The sequence below is a fragment of the Scyliorhinus canicula genome, chromosome 7 (genome assembly GCF_902713615.1).
Source record: "Scyliorhinus canicula chromosome 7, sScyCan1.1, whole genome shotgun sequence".
Classification (NCBI taxonomy): Eukaryota; Metazoa; Chordata; class Chondrichthyes; order Carcharhiniformes; family Scyliorhinidae; genus Scyliorhinus; species Scyliorhinus canicula.
In genome coordinates, this window is record NC_052152.1 from 147561561 (window position 1) to 147567728 (window position 6168).

General features: G+C 40.0%; 1 long non-coding RNA gene across 1 annotated transcript; it reads right to left on the bottom strand.

Annotated features, from left to right (window-relative positions):
* Positions 1-341: 341 nt before the first annotated feature.
* LOC119969446 lies at positions 342-4377 on the bottom strand. Its single transcript, XR_005461363.1, has 2 exons — positions 3868-4377; positions 342-555 (listed from the first exon to the last, which is right to left on the bottom strand). It is a non-coding gene; the product is annotated as an uncharacterized LOC119969446 (long non-coding RNA).
* Positions 4378-6168: the final 1791 nt, after the last annotated feature.

The following is a 6168-nucleotide window of genomic DNA, read 5'->3' on the forward strand; positions in this document are numbered from 1 at the left end:
AAATGTTATCTAAACCGCCACCCCCATCGCCCTCCTTAGTCAGAGCTAGAAGCAGCTGCAGAAATATACCTTACAATCCCTCCTTTGTCCTCTTATGAGGACAACAATTACTTCCCGCGCCCCCTATGTTTTGAAACGCGCGCAAAAAGAAAATAAAAAACCCTTTTTGCCAAGCGTTCTATACCGCCTGGTTGGGTCTTGAGGTCTCTGGTAGGTGAGGACCCCCCCATCCTCTTGGCTCGACCCGCCGGAGTCTCAAGTCCTTCCCAGGGGCGGTGTACATTATATACAATTTTTGCCTTGCCCCTTATAACCCGCGCGTTTTTCTTTCGTTCCCTTCCCCCCCCCAGTTTCACATTTCAGCTTCTAAGTACTCTTCTTGGTCAAAAATATCTTCATGTCCTGGTATTTAGGAGGTAGTTCCTCCCGGTTGGCGAATGCCCTCAGCCCACGGGATTTTTCCGGGTTTTCTGATACACACCAGGTCCCCTTCTTTTATCGGACTCTCCTGTCCTTCTTCTCCGTCACCGGCCGCGTTGTTCACCTGTTGCGAAACTAAAGTGACCATGTTACCGAGCATTTTGATATATTGACTCATTTCAATTTCCCTATCTTCCCATGTTTGCACCCACTCCGGGTTGGTCTTGGGTCCTGGGTCGTTAAGAGGGTGAAAATTCAAAACTTAAGATTTGTAAGTTCCAATTAAAAAGCATCTTCAGCTGTGTGGACTGTTCATTACTTTATCAGAATTTAAAAGGCCAGAACTCGCAGGCAAACCAGCATGGGAGTGTCAAGACATCTTCTGGATTACACACAAAAGCTTGTTGAAAGGGTTGACTGTCTTGCAGAGACAAAAAGGGGCGTATAGTGGGTGCATAAATTGGAATGATGCCATTCGCATCTCGAAACTTGTTTTTAAATTTTTCACTCAAATGGCTGGGAGTAAAAGTTGGAGTGCTGCCAAATTCCCGTTATCAAGTTTTTCAGGGAACACAATATGTTATTGAAACTCATGGACATATTTCATTTACCCATCTGTTGTTTATAAGTCATTCTGCAATCTCATAATTAAAACATCTGCGTTGTGGGACAGTTTAGTTTCACCCTACTGATGATTTTTTGTGTCAGGGAAGTTTTAACCCTGAACTAATGAAACACCGGCTTGATCATATTTGTCATATGTATTTCAACTATCCTAACCTCCACTGAACACCATAAAACTAATATTTTCTTATTTTTACATACGTGATTTTGCACCCTGATTAAAATTATAGCCTTTGAAAAGAAAAAAAAATTGTTAACTGTACTCAAACTATAATCTTTAAAGACAATGCGTAGACAATTTGAAGCTTTCAAATAATCACAGCTCGTAACAAGTCAAGGTCTGAAGTCAAAATCTGAATACAAAGACTGTGAATAGTTCAGAACAAAGTTTAGATGCCTAAAACTCTCTCTCTCTCTTTCTCTGTGTCTGTCTCTGGAACTCTTGTCGCTCTTTCTCTTTACCTTTATCTAACTACCCCTGCCCTTCTCTGTCTCTCCCTGACTCGCTCTTTTTCGCTCTCTCAACTTTCGCTGTCTCTATCAGTCTCTCTTTCTCTAAAATGGAACAAAATTAAAATACTGAACAAAATTTTTCATTCTCCTTCAAAAACTTTATCTGTGTCATTCCATTTAAGTCAATTTCTACTGATTAATTTTAGAGGCATTAGCTTTTCTTAGAGATGTATATTTCTTTGTGCAGATGACCTGCTTGCTGAAATGGTTAAATTTTTGTACAGAATCAAAAGTGGTGGAGAACTTGGCATGATGCCATCTCCATCCGTTATGCGACCTTAGACATTACCCATCCTTTCTTTCAATTTTCAATGTTCGTTATTTAACTGGTTTTTGGAAAGAGACATTACTGGATGTTTATTTTTCTTTTATTTCAAGTGAGTTGAATTACTGCTGAATTTATCTGGACGGCTTGAAACGATCTGAAGTTATTCTCGACATGTATCCATTCTTAAGTTTCTAACCGTAACCTTGTATTGATTTTCCTCCCCATTTTTTTGTTTTGGGAGGGGGGTTAGTCATCCTCAGACATTCCTGAACAAAACTAATTGAGTGCTTTAGCCCCTTTCTGATCTTTTGGACTTCACTTAATTTGATTTTTTTTTCTCTCCTTGAGACATTCTGGGACAGTCGTTAGCCGTAATTGTTGGCAGTTTTGTGAGGTCTTTATGCTAGTTTGCAGAACCTACTGCAGTATCTTTACTCGTTTTATTGACATGCTTAAAGGAGTTAGAGCTCAATTCCTTTAAACCAGCCTGTCTTCCAAATGGTATGAAGGTTTAATTTATCATTTGTGCTTAGAACTTTATTTGTCTTATCTTTACTTCTGTGTATCTCACCATTTTTCTCTGTTCCACAGAAATCACACCCATCTTTTATCATTGTTTTTTTTACCAGAGTACTTTGCTCTTCAAAAACCAAAAAAAATGTTTTAAACTGACTTTTTTACTCATTTGGCCTTGATACTAGATTTATTGGATGTTACCTCACCGTCTGTCCGCCTTGCCAAGTGATTCTAATTTTAGGCGGTCAAAGGTTTGACTACTCGCCTTGTCCACCGGCTCGAGCGGCGTCCAGCTCAGCAAATCCTTCCAGACTTACACTAAATGTTAGGGGTGAAAATATTCACACAAAGGCCTGAATATCAGTAACAAAGCAGTTTACTATGTCAGAATTCTGGTAGATAAGATTTGGGAACTCCGCAGTCCCTGACAGCACCTTATCTCACTTAAGCTTAAACTCACATGGATTAATATACAGATTCAAGGCGGATAGCCTAATGACTTGGTTCTTTTCCCATATGTACCGTCCTCTTTTTTTTTTAAGACGTTGGCTGTTTTAACTATTTCTTTCTCTGTCAATTTTATACCCAATTTTAATGCATTAGTTTTCCCCCAGTGGCCATTTTCCTTCTAAATTTTTATGCTCTTTTCGCGCGCTAATGTTACCGGACATTTATATTTCAAGTCTCTTATGAACCGGTGATAATAGATCCAAAACTGTTTTGTTTTCAAATGCGGACATTTATATTTCAAGTCTCTTATGAACCGGTGATAATAGATCCAAAACTGTTTTGTTTTCAATGCCCGACCTTCACGTGACAGATCTCTCAGGCAACAAAACAATTATCCGATTCTAAAACTCTACTTCCTTCTCACTCTACTTCTGAGATCTGACAGTTTTTTAAGTAAAGACTTTGAGTAAATATTATCACTAATATTTGGTCGAAGGTAATAATTCTATTTCCTTCTCACTCTACTTCTGATATCTGACAGTTTTTTAAGTAAAGACTTTGAGTAAATATTATCACTAATATTTGGTCGAAGGTAATGTCCTCTTGTCACAAGGCAACAAAACAATTTTCCGATTCTAAAACTCTACTTCCTTCTCACTCTACTTCTGAGATCTGACAGTTTTTTAAGTAAAGACTTTGAGTAAATATTATCACTAATATTTGGTCGAAGGTAATAATTCTATTTCCTTCTCACTCTACTTCTGATATCTGACAGTTTTTTAAGTAAAGACTTTGAGTAAATATTATCACTAATATTTGGTCGAAGGTAATAACATGTCCTCTACTTCCTTCTCACTCTACTTCTGAGATCTGACAGTTTTTTAAGTAAAGACTTTGAGTAAATATTATCACTAATATTTGGTCGAAGGTAATAATTCTATTTCCTTCTCACTCTACTTCTGATATCTGACAGTTTTTTAAGTAAAGACTTTAGGTAAATATTATCACTAATATTTGGTCGAAGGAAATCATTAATCTTACACCTTAAGGACTTTTAAGTTCAACTTAACACTTACGTGTCACAATCCCAAGGCGTTTGACGTCCGGCTATGGTCGTCTTCTATTTTTGTCTCCTTTTTCAATCACTGAGACAATTATTACACAATTTAAAATTTCAATTTTGGAGTTTTGATTTAACAGGTTTGACTCCGTACCTTCTTTTTAGCCGGCTTTTAATTGTCTCTGCGATCTTAAACGGAGTTGTGTTCGACTCCCCCCCAACGTCGGGGTCACCAATTTGTTAGGCTAAATCTCAGTTCAATGAGTGAGTCGACACAGTAAGGCTTCAATCAAATAGTTTTTTACTCTAGGATTGTAACACGTACAGCCATCAAGTCATGGCTGGAGAAGGCGCATTCTGCCGAGCCTCAAGTTACACACACTGATAAAGGTTGTTCCGCGCGCAATGGCCTTGGGCGGGTTACATAGCTGCCCACTCACAGTACTGTTGCTAACCTAAATGTTATCTAAACCGCCACCCCCATCGCCCTCCTTAGTCAGAGCTAGAAGCAGCTGCAGAAATATACCTTACAGAAGCCATGCCAATAATGGCAATCTACGGGGTATCAGAGCAGCCAGAGCTACACATGGGGAAGGGGGCCAACGCCCTTGCTTTCACTTCCCTAATCGCACGCCGGAGAATCCTGCTCGGCTGGCGATCGGCAGCACCGCCCACAGCTGCAGACTGGCTCACTGACCTCTCAGAATTTCTCCACCTGGAGAAGATTAAGTACGCCTTCCAAGGGTCAGAGGAAGGTTTCCTGGATACTTGGGGGCAGTTCGTCGGCCTGTCCCAAAACCTATTCGAGGCAAGCAACGAGGAGTAAGCCAGGGAAAAAAAAGATGAAGAACCATAGGACTGCGCAACCCGGGGGGGGTGGGAGGGGGAGAAAAATGGGGAAACCACAAGAGAAGAGGAAGGGTGCTGAAACCAATGGGGGGGGGGGGGGGGGGAGGAAGAAGGGGGAATATCATAGACCGATCCAGAGGGAAGAAAAATGTACCTACAGTTAGTCAAATGAAGGACAAAACAAACCTTTCTGTAAAATAAAGCAAATTAGCACAGGCAAGAAAAATGTAATGTATATAAGTAACAACTGCTTATAAATATGAGTAAAGCCAATAAAAAGATTTTCAAACAAAAAAAAAGGTACCTTTTGTGAGGTACCTTGTCAAATGCCTTCTGAAAGTCCAAATACAACACATCTCCCGGTTCCCCTCTATTTATTCTTGTTGAAACTTCCTCGAAAGACTCTATTAAATTAGTCAAACATGATTTCCATTTCATGAAGCCATGCTGGCTCTGCATGATTAGATTATAAGTTTTTTAATATGCTGCTATTACTTCCTCAAAGTTAATTCCAACATTTTTCCAATAATAGACGTGAGGCTAATCAGCTTTTAATTGCCTCCCTCCCTTTTTGAATAGGGGTGTCAATTTGGTAGTTTTCAAATCCTCCAGTACTTCTCCAGAAGTTAAGGACTTTTAGAAAATTACAACCAATCTATCCAATGCAGCTGTCAAGCAAGTTGGGCAGCAAGGTAGCACAAGTGGATAACACTGTGGCTTCACAGCACCAGGGTCCCAGGTTTGATTCCCTGCTGAGTCTGTGCGGAGTCTGCATGTTTTCCCCATGTCTGCGTGGGTTTCTTCCAGGTGCTCCAGTTTCCTCCCACAGTCCAAAGATGTGTGAGTTAGGTGGATTGGCCAATGTAAATTGCCCTTAGTGACCAAAAAGGTTAGGAGGGGTTATTGGGTTACAGGGATAGGGTGGTGGTGGGGGCTTAAGTGGGTCGGTGCAGACTAGATGGGCCGAATAGCCTCCTTCTTCATTGTATATTCATCCACCATCTCTATAGCTACTTCTTTTAGGATCCTAGGATGCAAGCCATCAGGGTCAGGGTAATTATCTGCCTTTAGCCCATTAGTTTGTGTATTACTACTTCTCTAATGATGGTGATGATATTTAATTCCTCCCCTGTACTCTTTAGTATGATTGGGTTTTAGAAGTATCTTCCACCATAAAGATTGATGCAAAATATTTATTTAACTCCTCTGCCATTTCCTTGTTCCCCATAACTATCTCCTCAGATTCATTTTCTAAGGGGCCTATGTTCACTTTGACCTCTCTTCCTTTTTGTATACTTAAAGACGCACTTATTGTCAGTTTTTTATTTTCCCCACACATTTGCCCTCGTAGATTATTTTCTCTTTCTTTATTAACTTTTTAGTCCTCCTTTGCTGAATTCTGAATTTATCCCAGTCTTCGGGGCTAACACTGACTCCTTAACTTCCTTGGTTAGCATTGGTTGGTTTA